The sequence below is a fragment of the Rhinopithecus roxellana genome, chromosome 9 (genome assembly GCF_007565055.1).
Source record: "Rhinopithecus roxellana isolate Shanxi Qingling chromosome 9, ASM756505v1, whole genome shotgun sequence".
NCBI classification, from domain to species: domain Eukaryota; kingdom Metazoa; phylum Chordata; class Mammalia; order Primates; family Cercopithecidae; genus Rhinopithecus; species Rhinopithecus roxellana.
The window spans coordinates 47,215,644-47,236,511 of NC_044557.1; positions in this window are offsets into that span (position 1 = coordinate 47,215,644).

The window sequence follows — 20,868 nt, forward strand, 5'->3', positions numbered from 1 at the left end:
TGGAATAATACTACACACATTTATAGGCATATAAAATGGAAGCTACTCTGAATAATTCATAATGTCTGGTAAAACCTCTCTGGTTGAACTATCTTTGGAAGTTTTCATAACCTGAATTTCACCAAGACTTTAAGAAATTTTCCTACAAGATATATGTTTATTTCTCATAAATGTATTAACAAATACTCTTACCTAAATTATTAGCAGACTAGAGAGGACTTTTCTGTTTAATTTTTCAATCTGAAACAAAAAGCTAAATGACAAACAACAATTAATCAAAAGGAGAATATATCTGGACAGTACACATAAAATTTATTTTCATTTAAGATACTATATAGCTAAAAATTAAAAATGTAATTAATGCATACACCATAGTAGTAGTGTTGCTTTCAAAACCAAGTAAGAAACTGTTTTCAGGAATTTTGCTAACCTTCCCCTATTCCACTAAATATTACTACATAGTCTTCTGACTGGAGTACTTGTGCCCTGGAGGGCAGTTGAAGAATCTCAAAGGTATTTTTGGGTTCCTGATGTTTTTCAAGTAATCAGTGCCCATATCATTAACTTCTGTATGAACTCTTCCTATAATTGATCTGTCTCAGACTGTGCCCTTGAGGCACTCTACATATTCTGTTTTTCCATCTTTCATTTTCTCCTTCTCAATTTAAAAAAATAAAGGCCTGGGCAACAAGAACAAAACTCTTTCTCAAAACAAATAAATAAATAAATATAAAGGCATGACCTTCACTACTCCTTAATCCTGGCATCAAGCTTTGGCCTAGAATGCAAAAAACCCCTGTGGGAACCAAGAAGACAATTTTAAACACTTGTTCTGGAGGACCCTTTTTAATGACTGACCAAAGACAGCAGAGGGCACTATGACTAACACTGCAACCTGGAGCCAGATGGATTGGCTGGAAATCCCTGCCTCGGCATGATGTAGAGTATGAGCTGAGCCAGTCATTCAACTTTGCCACACCTTAATTTGATCATCTTTAAAATAGAGATAGCAGAAATATTTACTTCATAAGTCTGATACAGAGATTAAAATTTTGAATAATGTTAAAAATGCTTAAAACAATGTTCTGCTTAAATATACTGATTGGTTTGACAGCTTATAATTCATTTATGTGCTAAATACAGAAAAAACATTCAGTCACAATGTACGACGTTTTTGGAATTACATCTAACTTTTATCAATAATCCTTACTAAAAATTATTAAAGTTTTACATCAGTTTGATACTGCCCTCATTTGTGATTAATGAAAGAAAATCCCCTTTTTCTCATAATTCTCACTTAATATATAATAATTTTAGCGGTATATTATGTTGTGTTGATTTAAATGAAGTGGACAGGATCAGTATATTGACTATTTTGTTCTTTTTTATTTGTCAGTAAATGAATACATCATCATATGGTTGAGTTAAACATGAACACTTCTGTTTTATATCAGTTTTTCTGGCAGTATTATTAATAGTGTCTTCTTAGAATTCTAGTTTGGATAATTATATGGTCAATCTAAATTTTTATCATCTCATCTTGGTTTGAATGCTTTTAATAATATGTCTCAAAAACTCGCTGTAATTTGGTTTTCAGTGCACTTTATAATATTCCTCAGAATAAATTTTAATATAGCTATTTAAATTTAAAACCGGTGTCAGAATTTTTCTAGCAGAGTAAGATGGGTTTGACAACAAGGACTGGCTTTGAAAATTAGTTTATGTGATTGGCATTTTTCATAAGCAAAATGGGCTAAATGTGTCTTTCTAAATATTTGACTAAAATGTTTTTAATAAAATGCATTTATGTAAAAACTTGCATCAGCAAATTTTCGTTGAATTAATATTTCAATGTTGCTGTTTAATGGATTAAACAGGTTGTTTCTTAAATAAAATAGTAACAGGTAGATAATTATGGCCATTAGAAAAGGCACAACAAATTCTCTGATATGCTTTCCAGGAGCTGAGAGAGAAAATGACTCCGTAAATAAGTCTCTTGGCAGTTCTCCTGCTTTTTGCATTAAAATAAGATTGGCTTGAGTCAAGTTACATGTTGATATTATTTAAAAAGAAAAAGTATTCTTTTCTCCTTGATGTCTTCCCTTACAGCTTTCTGTGACTCTTAGGACCATTGATGTCGTAATACTGAGAGGGCCAACATTAGTAACATGGTACTAAGAGAAAAAAGTCAATATTTAGGTTTAAATTCAGTCCATACAAGAACAGGAGTATTTGAGGTTCATATGTAACATGTCCTAGGTAACCATGGTAAAATTGCAAGCATGAACCAGAATTCATTTTATCAATTTCGATCAACATACACAGTAGAAAAACCACGGTATGAGTTAAAAAACTGAAATTTGAAATATTGGTAATTCAGTAGTTTCGCCTAATAGTCAGGTTCAGATTTTGGTCATATTGACAATTTGTCTTAAGTGGAAAGTAGAGAAATATTCTCTAAATTGAAGAAACTGATAACTTTAAAGTCAATTTTAAATTGATCACTAGCATGAATATTAAAATCAGTGATGATCAAAGAATATGGGACAAGTATAAAACTGCCAAAATACAAAGATATTCAAAATTTAAGAAAGCCCAAATATCTCTCTGGGACTAAAATATAAAATTGAATTAAAATTTGTTTCTAAAAATGGAAAAGCACTAGTTTGTAAGTTTCTTTAACTATAAAATAACATTATGGCATGTTATACAATATATTTTCATATCAATAAATTTGAAGTAGTAAGATGTTCCTCTGGCTTTGTTTATAAAATCTACCTCATTTCCTCATTAATACGAAGTTAATTAAATATTCCACAGATTTTTGTATCCATATGAGTAATAATTTTACTCAAAAAATTTTTACTCATTAGAAAAACTGTAAGAAAGTATCATATAATAATTTCATATAGTTTTATGATTTTTGCCTGTTTGGAGGTCTTCCAACAAGATACCCAATGAATTCACCTGAGAGAGATGGTAGACTTTTTTTCTACAGCAGTGCTCTTTATTTGAGCTTTTAAGTCTAGGTGTGTCATTTCTTGGCTCTCAGTGTTGAATCCCACATGGAAATACAATCTACTTTTTTCTAATTTCAGTTTTCTTTTCTATAATGTATTTTGGTTTTGGTTTATTAACTTACATTTGGTAAGCTATTCCCCATAGGTGGCAGCAGTGATTGAAATCTGATTTTAAAGTGGCTAATGCCTGTAATCCCAGCACTTTGGGAGGCCAAGGAGGGCAGATCGTTTGAGGTCAGGAGTTTGAGACCACACTGAACAACACGGTGAAACTCTGTCTCTACTAAAAATACAAAAATTAGCCAGGTGTAGTGGTGCATGGCTGTAGTTCCAGCTACTCAGGAGGCTGAGTCAGGAGAATCGCTTGAACCCAGGAGGCAGAGGCTGTAGTGAGCTGAGACAGTACCACTGCAGTTCAGCCTGGGCAACCCTGTCTCAAATTAAAATTAAAAAAAAAGGCCGGGCGCGGTGGCTCAAGCCTGTAATCCCAGCACTTTGGGAGGCCGAGACGGGCGGATCACGAGGTCAGGAAATCGAGACCATCCTGGCTAACACGGTGAAACCCCGTCTCTACTAAAAAATACAAAAAACTAGCCGGGCGAGGTGGCGGGCGCCTGTAGTCCCAGCTACTCGGGAGGCTGAGGCAGGAGAATGGCGTGAACCCGGGAGGCGGAGCTTGCAGTGAGCTGAGAGCCGGCCACTGCACTCCAGCCTGGGCGACAGAGTGAGACTCCGTCTCAAAAAAAAAAAAAAAAAAAATTAAAAAAAAAATCCAATGTTATCCTCCGAATATTTGTTAAATGGATTAATAATTTAGAGATGGCAATGTTCTGTCGGATGAGGGGTAATGAAATATCTCTGCTCAGCTAATGTTTTTTGTTTGTTTCTCCATTTAGGCTTAACTCAGTTAAGAATCCTATGCGCCTTGGGAAGGAGAATAGTTCTTTGATACAAGAACGAATGACTTTTTTATGGTTTTGTATTAATTGTGACACATGATGGAAAGTATGGAATTAAAGCTACAATCTCTTTGTGTGTTTATTTTTCTAAGTGTCTGTTATTCAGAAAGGCATTTGCCCTTTGTTGTCCGGTTGTGGAACATTTTTAATTCCTCCACAGTATTATTAATAACTTAGATTACAAAGGCTCTTAAATTAAAAATACTGGATTGACTTATGGAAAATAATAAATCCTTATAGAAATTGAATAATTCTAAAATTCACAGGAATAAAATAAAATTTAATGTTTAAAACTTTTAATGTGCTTTAAACGTACTTTACAGGTTTTATAAAAACTAATTCAGAAATATGTTATGAGTCTTTGTTCACAGAAATTAGGTAAAACTTTGACAAACAAGGCTAATTTAATAATTTTAGTTTAATAAAAACAGCTATGCCTACTCTGATTTATCGATGTTAAGTACGATACAAACGTACATTGTTATTCAATTTGGGGATGTTTCCATAAATGTATTCAAGTTGAATGGTCAAATAAGTTAACATTCATCATATTTAATATTCAAAGTTATGAAAAGTGCAAATTTATTTTTTACTAAATTGAATAATTATTCTGACATTTAAAAAAATGTCAGCAGAAACTATATTCTGCAGTAAGTCCACTTGAAAATAATTTCCAAGATATTCAGGTAATTCAAAACCTTTGACTGATACCAAGGTAATTAATAGATAATACTTGAATATGGCAATCTTCCTGAGAAAATAAAATGTTGAAACATCATTTACTATTAAGAATAATTTTAAACTACATGAATTTGCCTCCTACTTTTTACATGCTACGAATAAGTTATATCTTTGGGCCATGTTAACAAAGGTGTTTAATTTTGCCATTTTGAGAAGCTGGGCTTGAAACATTTGTAGTTGCAGAAAGCTGGGTTCCATGCAGCCATAAGCTCTGCAAGTCTGCTAAGGTGCTGGTGTATGAAAGACAGTTCTCAATTCTTCACTCCGCCTTTGGATTTGTCTGGAGCTAAGAGAACAAGCTAAGAAGTTCTCTTGAGATGTAAGACTTTTAATGCCAAAACCTACAAAAACCAGGAGGATTAACCTACTAATAGTGAGTTACAATGGTTAAGTTATAATCATTGTAAGTGGTTTTGACTATACTTAGGAGAAATAGTGATACAGAAATATAACAATGCTTGCTTTCTGCTTTTCAAGAAAAGGAGGGTTGAGTGTGTGTGTGTGTGTGTGTGTGTGTGTGTGTGTGTGTGTATTTACATGTTTTGCATTCAGATGCCTGTAAGAGCTAAAACTTTTTGATGAATCCCCTAAACACCTTTGTCATTGTGGAAAAAACTATCAATATTTACTTTGCTGAAACTTGAACTAAGAATTTTTAAAACTTTATTGATTCATTTGATCGAGGCAACAATACGTACATGTATATGAATAATCTTCTATATGTTTATGAAATTAGTCTAAACTTCCAGATGCCCTCAGACATATTTTAAAGTAAGATGTCAGTGTGTTACATCATAAACAAAATAAATTAGTGTAATAAAAAACAAAATCTCAAAGTGAATTTTACTTGTCCTTATTTATAATATCTGAGTCTGAAAAGTTACATGTTAAATTCTTAGCAACGTTCACCTGATTTTGGTGGATTTGTTTCCATGATTTATTACTTACTGCCATTGCAATATGAAAGACTATTCTTTTTTTCTGTATAATCTGCTTAGATTCTATGATTTACAAGAATAATTTTCTCTTATTTGACTTTATCATGCCCTTGAAAATTCAGGAAAACACAAAATTTCCTACCTTATAAAAGAGCTAAGGTTCTTTACAATTGTATTATATTATATGCTTATTGATAAATGTTTTATTGTCATTTGAGGAAAATGTGTAGCCACATACTGTTTATTGGGGACTTACACTTCTATTTTAATCATCTTTAAATCTCCTCTAACAATTTTTTGTTTGTGACTTCCCCACATCATATCCTAACCATAGAAAAAATAAAATAAAATATTTAAGGTATCTTTTATACTAAAAACTAATTTTTAAATACTCCTAAGTGCCCCTAAAAAATCACAAAGATTTGTTCTTTCACTGTCTGGTAGGATGCTGGAAATAATTTAGTTTATTTGATGTGTTACTGTTGATAAGCTAGAATGGAGGAGCTATTGAACCAGAAGATATGGTTAGTTTTATTTAAATTATATAAGTAATAATGTTATTAATATAAATATTTTAGAAATTGTATGATTTATGGGAATTCTCTAGAGATTTATCAGTGTCTTCACTTTTCATACTATCTCTTAAACTCAAGGAAAACACTGATGTAGTTAGTATCAACATTCTGTCAAATTTTCTTATATATCACAGCTGGTGATGCTTTGCCTAATGATAATAGGCAATGGCAGCATCATACTATAAGTCACAATTTTAGTTATTATTTAAAATGTTAACTTGTTCACAACTTTAGTTATTTTATTTGAATTTACTATCTTCTAGGTTAGTGGGTAATTGGGAAATGCACATCAGACTTACCTATAGAGTTTTAAAAAGACAAAAATACCTAGGACCTATTTCACAATCATAGAATTTCTTTAGTTGATAACTCTTATTAAATTCTTGGTATGTAATTGGTATATTATATAATATAATACCATATTATATGATACTATGGTTTGTATAGATGTATACTGCTTCAGGATTATTGTATGCTTTAAATCAACTTTTTTTCTGTTAAAATTAGGTCCTTTGATTTTATAAATTAGACCTAATATTCCCTGTGTTCTTCAAAATGAAACTTACCATAATTGGAGGCATTTTTCCTAAAATGCATTTGAAATGGCTTTATTATTTTTTTTGCATGCCACAAAACTACCAGATTTCCTTGTCAGTTATATACTATTCTTGTCATGAAGTGTCATCAGACCTTCTAATTTGAAAGTTATCAGTAATTGATTTAATCACAGTCATTTTAAGTCTCTGTCACCTACCGATAAGTTTTGTTTTACTCTCATGCTTCCATGGAAGTTCTGCAGTCAACCAGCAGGAGAATCGCTTAAACCCAGGAGGTGGAGGTTGTAGTGAGCTGAGAATGTACCACTGCACTCCAGCCTGGATGACAGAGTGAGACCCTGTCTCAACAAAATGAATTAAAATAAAAAATAATACAATGGCCAGGTGCGATGGCGCACTCCTGTAATCCCAGCACTTTGGGGCGCCGAGGCGGGCAGATCACAAGGTCAGGAGATTGAGATCAGTCTGGTTGACACGGTGATATCCCGTCTCTACTAAAAATACAAAACATTAGCCGGGCACGGTGGCGGGCGCCTGTAGTTCCAGCTACTCGGGAGGCTGAGGCAGGAGAATGGCCTGAACTCGGGAGGCGGAGCTTGCAGTGAGCCGAGATCGCACCACTGCACTCCAGCCTGGGAGACAGAGTGAGACTCCGTCTGAAAATAAATAAGTAAATAATAATAATAATAAAATATTTTTTTCTAACTATCATCTCTTTTCCAAATCAGGAATTCTCCTTGAGTTTTCTTCAATTTCCATGGCAATATCTTTGCATAGATTCATTAAGACTATCCCTTTTAAACAAAAAATGTAAAGGGAACTACTCATTAGGCAACAAATGCCTTGTCTGAAATATCACATTTGAGAATGCTGCTCATTTAAACAGAAAGGTAAGCTACTTTAAAGAACTGAGGTCCACTTTCTGGAGCCAAAAACTTATAAATCCCTCTCAGAAAAACCTAATTTGCTTTGTAGGATCTCAGATTTAGAGATACTGAAGAAGATCATTTCGTTGCAGGCAAAAGACCTCAGAGTATTTGGGGAACTTTGAGAAGAGAGGAATTCTCCCAAATGTATAGGTATCACAGGAAAAATATGGTCGAGAGATTTTCTTGGATTTAATTCCTTAAATCAGGATAGCAAATAATAGGGGCTTTTACAAGTTCAATCTGTTTCCTTACAAAAATCTTCATCAAAATAAATGTAAGAAGACTTATGTGAAAAATTAGCATTCTCCATGTATATATGAAGCCAAACCTAATGAAACCAGTTTTAATTTGTTTTCAAGAATATTATTTCACCGAGTTTTTTTTTTTTTAATCACAAAGAGGAGACTGTCATGAAAACAAATAAAATAAAAAAACAAGGAAGAAAAGTCTACTAGACGTCTCTAATGGAAACTGCATTTTTAGAACATATCCTTATAGGTGACTCTATCCTTCCTCTGCCATTTGGCTCTCACACTCTTTGCCGTGCAGATAATTCACAGCAATGCAAAAGAATCTTCATCTACAGCCATTAGAGTAAGTGATTTGCTATTTCTGGTGAAGGTTCAATTAACTTCACCTTCCAGGATGAAGAAAGTTTCATGTCTCTGTGCATCATTTCAACTATTCCTTACTACACATAAATCTGCACTTTTGACTTCTATTTTGAATTGATTATGTCATCCGCCTGCTTCCCCATTAAAATTGAATAAAATAAAATATAAAATAAAATTCACACATAAAAATGTGCGAAGTAATTTTTCTGTTTCCCTGTACAAATTTGAAAGTAAAATTGGTAAGTGTTCAAATGACTTAGGCTTCAATTCACATATTCTTCTTAGTAGAGCAGAGCATGCCTCTAAATCTAATGAGCCTAATATTGTCACAAACATGGTACTTACTTTGTGATAATACTAAATTAGGTATAATATCTTCCCAAGGATATCTTTTAAATCATCATACTATTCTAAAGTATGTATTACTGTATGCCTACTGCTATTCACTTGTTTTTCTGGGTCTGTTGTTTTTCTGCCAACAGAATTCTCAAGTGATCAAGTTCAAATCTCACTAGGTAAGGCTGTATCCATGCTCGTAAGACCCTCCTACAGAAATTTATTCATTAAGATTCAGCCCCACCTCAGACTTTGAGTCATTAATTTTCACATCCCAAGAAGGAATAAGACTTCACTGAGGTAAGAATGCACCACTTGACAGCACATGGCATATTAAAGAAAATTGTATTACTGAAGACTGGGATGTATATGGGAGGGAGGCAAGAAATGAGTTACAAGGTAGATTATAAAATATATGTAAAGTTTTTGTCAATTTCAAAATACGGCTTATTTTTATCAGCAATGCTCAACATTCAGTTTTCATTACATTTTCATATGCTAGAAATCTTTAGCTAAAATAAGAGAGTGCATTCAGTAATAGAAAGCTGATTCTCAAATCACTTAGCAGGCATATAAATTCTGCAAGATTGTTCTTCCCACATTTTACTGGCGTAAAAAAATAACTTCTAACTTTTTTCAAGCAGCAAAATGTCCTCTGTTTGTCATAAAATACCTTTTTACTTCTCATGTACATAAATGGTAAATAAATCTATTTAGTTCCCAGGGCTTGTGTATGTTACTATGGCTCTAAATATAGTCTATTCTTGAAGTGTTTATCAAATCTAAATTAAATCTAAATTTAATCTGATTTTACAGGCAATTCTGAATAACTGGGTTCCTCAAGTCTACTGAATGTCATTTTACTGTTTTGCATTGTTTTTAATGCATGTTATAAATGACTTGTTTTTTGAACCTCTACTCAGTAATTTCCAAAAGAGTTCAAACTATGCACAGTTAAATTTTTGGTATTCCAATGACTTATTCGTCAGCAGTTTTACATTTCACAGCATTTATAGGAAAAAAGTTAGATTGGATTGATCTGCATTATTTTACACTGAAAAGCTGAATCTTATGTCTTTATGTTGCCTACATAGTTTGTTTAATTCTATTTTGGACCAAGAAAACACTTTTATGTCATCAGAAAATAACAATAGCCCCAGAATGTATCTATCAATTTGCAAATTGTCAAGAGAGTCTGGTCACTGGAGCGTGAAGGTGGACAGAAGGAGGAAGCATGATTGCTGGTTACAATTGTGCTTAGACACGATTTTAACATTGAAAATCACAGATGAAATACATGTCAGTTAACTTACTGAGCTTAACTCTGGCATTGTGTTTGGGTCCAGTAGTACAGATAGAGTTATTAAATGCCTGCATTGATTTTATGGTTTTAATTAGACTTGGGACCATTTTTTAGATTCTCTGATTAGGAAGTAGTGGTCTGAGTCAAAGCTAATCTGGTTGGCATTTTTGCTCATAATTCCCCAGCATGAGCTAATATTGGAATCTCTGTTATTTTGTTTAACTAATAAACAAAGCTGTGCAATAATAGTGAGGTCCTCTTAGTCTTGGAATGTATGATGTTTGCTTTCACTTAAAATCAAGTGCATTCACTGTAATTTTATTATTTATATGAGACACTTCCTATTAGCCATGAAAGTCAGAAAAAAAGTAATTTTAAAATTTATAGTTGGCAAAAAGACATCTGTAATAAAGGTATTAAAAGTTTCCCACAAATATTATTTCTAATACCAACTACAAGAATTAAGACAAGCCTCACAGTTTAAGGGCATAATCCTGTGTAAGACTGGCTTTGCTTCAGACACCAGCCACAAGTTTTGAGGTACCCAGGGCCATCTTCACTTTTAAATAACTGGCTGTAAATTTGGACATTCACACTAACCTCTCAGGTTCAATAATTCACTAGGATGACTCACACAACGTAGGAAAGCAGTACACTTACAATTACAGTTTTATTATACCAAAAGGATACAAATCAAAGCTAGATAAGAAGAGATTCACAGGACAAGATCTGGTAGGGTCCTAAACATAAAGATTTCATTTTTCTGTCTCTGTGGGATCAGGATATGTTCTGGCTTAGTGATGTGTGAAAATATGCAGAGTATGCCAACCAAGGAAGCTTACTCAAGCCTCAATGTTCAGAGTTTTTATTGAGGTTTGATAACATAGATCTGATCGAAGGACTCATTGGTCACACAGTTGAAATTAATCTCTAGCACCCTTTTCCCTCTCCAGATGTCAAACTGATATTGCATGTCTCAAAGCCTCAATCCTCTAATTACATGGCCCATCTTTGTGGTATACCCAGATCCCATCCTGAGTCATCTGGTTAGTATAAACTAATAAGACTCCATCATGAGTCATCTTCACAGCATGAAACATTATGAATAAGAAAGATACTCCTATCACTCAGAAAATTCCAATGTTCTAGAGGCTACCTCCCAGGAACCAAGAATGAAGCCTAGCCAAATTCTTTATTACATGGGAATACCAATTTGACATAGCAACAGAAATTTAACATGTAACTTCCATGATGTCTTGAACTTCACGAAATCAATAAAAATCTCTCAATTATTTGAGACATAGCAGTGTCTATACCTTTTATGTGACTCCAAGATTGCAAGAAGCCAGACCACTAAATACAGATTTTGGTATGTGAATAAAGAAAATCTATTACTTCTCTTTTTTACGTATTACTCAATCAAGTTTACATTTAAATGAAAATGAGAATAATTATGTAATAAATAGCAGTCTAATGTGCTGTTTGCCAATGTGTTCACTATAAGTGGAATCTATAGGTCTCCTTCCTTTGGCCATATGGACAGTTATTCTTCAAATGGTAGAACCAACCTGGAAGCAAGGGGACAGGAACTTCTTCCCAGAAGCAGTTTTGGACTGAGTCTTTGTGTTTCTATGAATATGTTCAGATACTATCCTGGTATCTGAACTGGTATCCGTACTATCTATGGTATAATGCAAAATCACCATTATACCATATTTTATCCTGGTGAATAATTTTATTGTATTTTTGTATATATCAGATAACTCTCTTGGATATAAAGATTTCCATCATTTTTCTGTGGAAAGGATTTCTCTGCTCATATTTTCCTCAAGTCTGAAATGTTCTCCATGCTCCTCCCCTTTACATTGTTCCTTTTCCTCCATCCTATAACACTTAGTCATTTCAATAGAAATGTATTTTACCCCTAAGATTCTATAGAATCAATTAAAGCATTTGAAAATGCCAGATTATACATCGTTGTTTTATATGTGTGGCTCTCTCTTCCAGTGAAATAATTATGTAAGGACTGAATAGGTATTTGAATTCAGCATTATGTATGGAAGAATAATGCAACACACCTAGAAGGAACTGTGTAAATGTTTAATTGCATCTCCAGGTTATTATTCCTTAGTTTGTCTATTTCTCTCAGGTAAATTTTTTCATATAAGCCCTCCTAGTGCTAAGGGAGACTTTTAAAGATTACTGTGTGGTCACTAAGATTCATGTTTATAATATTATGTGGATCATATTCATGTTGTACTAAGAAATTCCTCTCAAGAATATAAAAAGAAAGTTACGATCTGCTTCTATCCAGAGCTGGTTTGATCAGTGGTGTTGAAGGGGAGATCTAGAGTCATATTCCCTATAGATGCATATGCTTGTTTAGGAAAGACTAGAATACAAATCAAGTTGCCTCAAAGAGTTGTAATGCTTCACAGATTCTGATACATAAACTATACATGCATAATGTTATTGTTTTCCATGTAAAGAAGCATCTAGAGACTAAACTACAAGGAGTAATGGCCTTCTATTTTGATTTTCTGTATCTTGTTTCTTTCCAGTTTGCTCTGTAATTTTTCTGGTTTATCATCTTAGAGTAGGTCTCTTCTGAACTTAAAATTATTTCTAAATCCTCTCTATTAGATAAAATAAAATATGATCATTGAAGCCTTCTAGAAATTACAGAAAAACAAACTTTGAATTTATAGAGCATACAGTACACTTTGTGTACCCAAGAATTTGGCAGATTTTACTATTCCTTGTTCCCGGAATGCATATGCATGGCTTTCCCACTTAATTGTCTGCGCTTAGAATGCTGCTGCTACCATGTCTTATTTCCATCTGATAAAACACAAGCTTTCCTTGAAGATCCAGCTCAAACATCATCTTCATGCAGCCTTCTCTGACCTCCTTTTCCTCCTCATCCGAAGTGTGCAAAGCACTTCTGGAATGTTGGCAGTGATCTGTTTATTGATCTGGATCCTGGTTACATGTATGCACTCACTTTTGAAAATTCACCACACATACACTTAAGATGTGTGCACTCTTCTGTGTTTCCACTACTTTTATTCTCAGCTGTACTGAGGTATAATTGACAAATTAAATTGTATATATTTACAGTGTAAAATGTAATGATTTGGTATAAATATACATTGTGAAATTATTACCATGATCAAATTATTTAACACATTCACCACTTCTCTCAGTTACCTTTTGTGGTGTGTGTGTGTGTGTGTGTTTGTGTTTGTGTGTGTGTGGTGAGAACTCTTATGATCTAGTCTCTCAGCAGATTTCAAACATACAATACAGTACCATTAACTATAGACACCATTATATGAATTAGATCTCTAGAATTTATTCATCTTATCAGACATGTATCTGTATTACATTTAAATTAATAAATGAGGTGACTCAGATATTCAAAAGTCATTGTCACTGGGTATTAAAGCATTTTGGAAGCAATGAAGCGTTATACATCATACTCTCATGGAAATATTTGGAAATGTTGTAATACATTATTTAAAATAATATTATTTGATAGTATTTTATTTGGAAGCCAGAATGATGTATCATTAATAAGTGTTGTAAAACTTTTATATATAAAAGAATCTTTCACTTTCAGCCAAACATTTTCTCATTCTTCTCTGAAATGGCATGTAAGCATGCTCCCCTTATGACATTGTTCTTATGCCTTGTTTGTTAATATGAGTATATATCAATATCGTTTCTCCTATTATTACATTCTCTTATTATTATCCATCATTACATCAGTATTTGTTACAATTAATTAATTTATATTTATTATTAATGAAGTTCATACGTTAATCAGATACCCTTCCTTTTTATCTTATGTCCTTTGTAGAAGTACATACTTTAATCAGGCATCCTCAGTTTTTACCCAATGTTATTTCTCTGTTCTAGGATCCTATCCAGGATACCACATTACTTTTGGTTGTCACATTTCATTGAGCTCCTCTTGATTGTGATATTTCTGTCAGACATTTCTTTCTCTGATGACCTTGACAGTTTGAGGAGTGCTGGTCAAGGTATTTTAATTCTCAATTGGGGTTTGTCTGATGTTTTTCTTATGATTGTGCTTGGTTAATGGCTTTTTAAAATGAAAACCTCATAGAAAATTGCCATTCTCATCATATTACATTGGGTACCTACTATTAACACGACTTACTACTTATGATGTTAGTCTTGTTCAGCTGGCTAAGGTAGTGTTTGTCAGATTTCCTCATTGTAATGTTACTTCCCTCCCACCCTTCGTACTGTACTCTTTAGAAAGAAGGCAAGATGCACATATCATGCTTAAGAAGTAGGGAGTTATGCTCCAACTCTTTGGGAGCAACACCTCTTAAATTATTTGGGATCCTTCAGAGATTAATATTTGTCTCTTTATTTTCATTATCAAATTCAATCATCTATTTATATCAGTATGGACTCACAGATATTTTATACTTTGGGTTTTAACCCAACATTGTATTATATATTTTCTTGCTCAAATTTTTCCAGCTTTGAACCTGGAAGTTCTTTCAGTTGGTCCCTGTGTCCCTTTGTCATATCCCATTCCTTGTGTGTGTGTGTGTGTGTGTGTGTGTGTGTGTGTGTGTGTGTTGTGTGGGTGTATTTAGTACTTTCTTGCTTTCTGGCACTACAAGGCTGTCTAGGCTCATCTTGTATACTCCCTTGCTTCACTCTTAGAATCAGCCATTTCTCCTGGAGTTATGATTCTTTTACTGGAGAATGGAATTAGAAACTGAAATTTTGGCACTAGGTACACTTATTACTATTAGCGTATTTTTCCTTCTAGGCCTTCACAGCTGACAGATTCAAGAAATACTTAAGAATATACTAACCCATATATCTACACATATCTATAAATATTTCCATATATATTTATATGTGTTTGTATATATACTAAGCTAAACACGAATTTATAACTCAAATCCATTTTGATTATGGACTACAGTAATGTGTTTAACTCTGATCCATTACCTTGTGAATCATTTTAGCCTTCTTCCTTTGATTATCTGTAATCTCCTACCCCAGTATTAAGAAACATGATTGCCATTATCCATCATCCATTACTTAATTTTTCAAATCTGTTACACATATATGTAGACTTCAGAATCATTGATCTATACCATATGGGAAGCAACTTCATCAACTAGAGAACAGTGATCATGTGCAGTTTATTTTGCCTTTAGTTTTACACACTCAAGTTGCTTTAATCAGTACTGTTTCTTCTCGCCACTTTTAGTGACATTATTTCTTATATTTATAATGTAGTTACATCGTTTGCCATCATTTGTATTTTATCCTTGGATCCCATGATCTCATTTTTTTTTAAATTTGTATAAATTAAAATTTACTCTTTTTGTCCTGTAGAGTCTATTGATTTTGAAAAACACGGTGTCACATATCCAGCACTACAGCATCAGACAGAATAGTCACACCATCATAAGATAGTCCCTGTGTTTCACCTATTCAATTCTCCTTTGTCCTGACCCTGAACCCTTGGTAACCATTGATATGTCTGGTGTTTCTGTAGTTTTGTCCTTCTTTACCAGAATGTCATCTGAATAAAATCATACAGCAGTCTTTTCAGAATGGCTTCTTTCATGTGAGATGCATTTAAGCTTCAGTCAGGTTTTTCAGTAACTTAATAGTTCATTCTTCATATGAATAGTATGCCTTTATACAAAAAAAAAAAAAAACCAGTTTGCTTCAATCCATTTACCAACTGAAGGGGATCTATGTTGCCTCCAGTTTGGGGCATTATGAATAAAGCTGTTATAAACATTTGTGGGCAGCATTTTGTGAGTACAAAGGATTCAAGTTATTTTGTAAATACCTAGAAACACAGTTGCTGCATTGTATGGTAAGGAAGGTTTAGCTTTGTAAGAAACTGTCAAATTGTCTTCCAAATTGACTGTATAATTTTGCATTCCCGTGAGCAATGAGTAAAAGTTCACGTTGCTCTGCTTCTTTACCAGCAACTAGTATTGTCGTTTTTAGAAAAATTTAATCATTCTGATATGTGTATAATGCTTTATCATTGTTAATTTAATTTGAGTTTCCCTAATGACAAAAACAATGCCCAATGCATTTGTAAAAAGCTTATCATCTCCTATATATCTTTTTTGATGAGGTGTCTGTTAGACTGTTGGTCTTTTATTTTTACACTGGAATTTTTTCTTATAGTTGAGTCTTTGTACATTACTGAGAATTCTTTTTATATTTTGGATATATGTCCTTTAACAGATATATGTTTTGCAAATAATTTTCTCCCAATCAGTGGCTTGTCTTTTCATTTCCTTAGCAATGTCTTTCACAATGCAAAAATTATTACTTTTCACTAAGTTCAACTTATCTTTTCTTGAAATTGATCATGATTTTGGTGTTGTGTATAAAAATTCATCACCAAACTCAAGGTTATGTAGATTTTCCCTTATGCTTTGTTCTGGGAATTTTATAATTTTGCATTTTACATCTAAGTGTATGGTTCATTTTGAGTTAATATTTGTGTGGGATCTGTGACTAAGTTTATTTCCTTATTTATTTATGTATTTATTTGCTGCATGTGAATTTCTAATTGTCCAAGCACCATTATTTTAAGTGACTATTCTTTCTCCTTTGACAACCTTTGCACATTTGTCATATCAATTGATTATATTTATGTTGTTCTATTTCTAGACTCTGCAATATGTTCCATTTATCTATGTATCTATTTTTTTTTTCACCAATACCATGCTGTCTTGATTACTGCAGCTTTATGGCAAATTTTGGGATTAGGTAGTATGAGTCCTTTATCTTTCCTTGTCTTCTCCTTCAGTATTATACTGGCTATTCTAGACTTCTTTGCCTTTTCATAACAATTTTAGGATCAGAATCCCAATATGCATAAAAAATCTTGGCGGGATTTTGCTTGTTATTGTGTTGACTCTACAGATCAAGTTAAGAACAACTGACATCTTAACAATATGGAGTCTGCATATAAATATATGTACATATTTTGATAAATTTATATGAAGACATTTCATTTTTATTGTTACTGATATAACTGCATTTCCACCTTTTTAAATTTTATATTTCAATTTTGCATGGCTGGTGTATAAGGAAATAATTGGATTTTTGTATTGACCTTGAATACTGCAAATTTGTTATAATTGTTTATTAGTTCTATAAGTTTTCTTGTAAATCCTTTGGGGTTTGATGCATAGACAATCATGTCATTTGTTAACATGGTCAATTTTATTTCTTCCTGTTAAATTCATCCATTTATTATATTATTTTCTTACCACATTGCACAGACTAGGACTTCCAGCAGGATGTCAAATAATGTGAAAGGGTGAGACAGGGCACACTTTCCTCTTCCCAAACTTAGTGGGAAAGCATCCAGATTCTCACCATCAATATGATGCTAACTGTAGAGATTCTGTAGATCAATTTTAGCTGCAGTATATTTATTATGTTCTCTTTTTTTCTTTCCCTCCTTTCTCTCTTTGTGTAGGTTTTTCCTATCAATTTTAAAAAGTTCTTTCCGTTTCTAGTTTGTCGAGTGTTTTAATTATCAATGATTTTAAGATTTGTCAAATGCTTTTCCTGAACCAATTGGTATGATCATGTTACTTTTTCTCTTTTAGCCTGTTAATACAGTGTTGATTTTTGAATGTTGAGCCAGCTTTGCATAGCTGGCATACATCCTACTTGGTGGTGGTGTATAATTCATCTCACACATCATTGGATATCATTTGCTAATATGTTTTGAGAATTTTCACATCTATGCTCAAGAGAAACATTGATCTATAACTGTCCTTTCTTATCATAATATCTTAATCTGGTTTGGATATTGGGGTAATCATGGACTTGTAGAATGAGGTAGAAGTGTTCCATCTAGCTTCTATTTTCTTGAACATATTGTAAAAAGATGACATTATTTTTTCATAAATTTTTGGTAGAGTTCACTGTGTATCTAGACTTGGTGATTTCCATTTTGGAAAGTTATTGATTACTGTTTTGTCTTCAGAAAGTAATACAGGTTATTTGTCTTCGTGTGAATTATAATTTGTGGCTTTCAAGGAATTGGCTGCTGTTACCTAAGTTATTAAATTTGTGGGCATACTGTTTATAGTGTTCTTTTATTGTCCTTTTAATGTTCATGGGATCAGTAGTGATGATTCTCCTGTAATACAGAGAGTTGTTTGTTTGTTTTATTTTGTAAAATGCTATCTCAACAGAGTTTTGAGACCCTGGCTAGAAACTGAGCAATTCCCCTTTTTGAGTAGCTGATTAAATCCCCATGAGAACCCCTTCCCTTATGAACTGTCACTCTCCAGGACATTATCCACCTAATCTAATCACTTGAGAGCCAGCTCCCAGCTGAGTAAGAATAGCTCCTAAACTCTAGAGACTGATAAAATTATTCAGATTAACCAATCCACAGTGACCCTGTAAAATCTAGATATTCACACCCTGTTTGCAATACATGTTACCCACTAAAGATCCAGCTTGCCATTACCTTGGCACTGTTTACAACTGCCTATGGGGTCTTTACTCACAGCCTTCTCTAGTTCATGTCTGTAAGTAATAGAGTTCTGCATTCCATCTAGCCAAGTGTCATTCATTGTTGTTGTGTCCTACCATTAAAAACAATTAAAATTTTAAAAAAACATTTAGTATAATGAGTACAGTGGCTAACTGCTGACTCCTAGGTATCATCATTAGGGGATTTCTCTTCCTTGAAAAAATGTGTTCAAACCACTGCCCTGGCTGGGTGGATGGATTTCCTGCCTGTTGGAGAGCTTTGCTTTAGCTGAGTATGCTTGCTATTGTGTGGTCAACGTTTGCCTTATCTTGACCTTACCTAGTTGCTTCAGTGTGGAAAACTCCATAATAATTATAATAAACTCAAAACAGTTTAACGGTATAATTTTCCAAGAACAAAAGGGTCTAGGTATGAGCGCCACCTTAATAAGCAAAGGAAACTTGAACTTGACCCACATCCCCTAATGCCCAATGTTACATGTGTTTTGACGCTAGTCATAGAGCTTAGACCTTTTTGGGGGGTGTATAAGGGACTGATTTCTTATTAGCTCACATTCTTCAGCCTGCCTTCTATCAAGGGTGACAGATGCATGACTCCTAGTTGGGAGAAATAATGGCTTCCCAGCATATAATTTTATGTTGCCCATGTAAGAACTGTGGTATTATCTGCCATACTTGCTGTTGTTTTCCCAACTGCTATTGCCAGTGAACTTGCTTCCAGACCCTTAGAAGTATCATGGATTACGCCCTGGGAAGCCAATATCTCAATGTTTATTACAAAAGGGGCCTCTGGATCAAGGCAACAAATATCTCATTCCTGCAGTCCTCCTTTATCCCTTTCCCACCAGAACACCAACTAGTTATCCAATTGCTTAAATCATACAAGACTGCAGACAGTATGCTTGGGCCTTACTAAGTGCCACCATGTATCCACATGCAAAGGAACAAGGTAGGTAACTGCACTTCCCAAGGAGAGGCTGCTATAGCTCTTTTTAGTACAAACCCTGAATCCTTAGAGATGGACTGGGAACCCTTAAAATAGAGAACACTAGGGAGGCAGGTGTCTGGGACTCCCCATACCCTTTCTCTATAACCACTTGGAAGGTCCACGGTATGAGTTTTGGGATAGAGACAGAAGCTGAAAGCCTTTAAACCAGAAAAGGCAGAGCTGTAGTAAAGAGTGGTTTGATTCTTCAGCCCCTGGATTGTAGCCTAGCAATTTTCAGCTGTACCACTCTGCAATCTATGCCTGTGTTACAAACAAAAATATAATCATCCAGGTTTCGAGGAGAAATATGGGCAATCTCCTTTGGTAAAGAAAAGCCATTGATTTAAATCCAACATAAGCCCAAGGTTCTTAAATCATACAATCATTGCCACCGGGTAGGTCGCTAACCCTAACGATGATATTGACTTGAGGCTCTCTAGTGGGAAAGAATTGTGAATATTATCAAGATAAAGAGAATCACTCCCACCCTCCTGGCCTCTGGTAGCATAATCCCTGATACCCACTGCCCACTCATAAAAAAGGAGAAAAATAAAAAAAAACCCTGGTTACAGGAGGAAAAATATTCAATAAACAAAATCTATGTGTATCACACACACATATATAGCACATATTAACATAATTATAGATGGGGGCGGAGCAAGATGGCCAAATAGGAACAGCTCCAGTATCCAACTCCCAGCGCGAGCGACACAGAAGACCTGTGACTTCTCCATTTTCAACTGAGGTACTGAGGTCATCTCAATAGGGAGTGCCGGACAATCAGTGCTGGTCAGCTGCTGCAGCCTGACCAGCGAGAGCTGAAGCAGGGGGAGGAATCGCCTCACCTGGAAAGCGCAAGGGGGAAGGGAATCCCTTTTCCTAGCCAGGGGAACTGAAACACACAACACCTGGAAAATCGGGTAACTCCCACCCCAATACTGCGCTTTAAGCAAACTGGCACACCAGAAGAATATATCCCACACCTGGCCGGGAGGGTCCCAGGCCCACGGAGCCTCCCTCATTGCTAGCACAGCAGTCTGCGGCGATCTAACCGCAAGGCAGCAGCGAGGCTGGGGGAGGGGCGCCCGCCATTGCTGAGGCTTAAGTAGGTAAACAAAGCTGCTGGGAAGCTCGAACTGGGTGGAGCTCACAGCAGCTCAAGGAAACCTGCCTGTCTCTGTAGACTCCACCTCTGGGGACAGGGCACAGCTAAAAAACAATAGGGGAAGCAGCAGAGGCCTGTGCAGACGCGAACGACTCTGTCTCACAGCTTTGAAGAGAGCAGTGGATCTCCCAACACAGAGGTTGAGATCTGAGAAGGGACAGACTGCCTGCTCAAGTGGGTCCCTGACCCC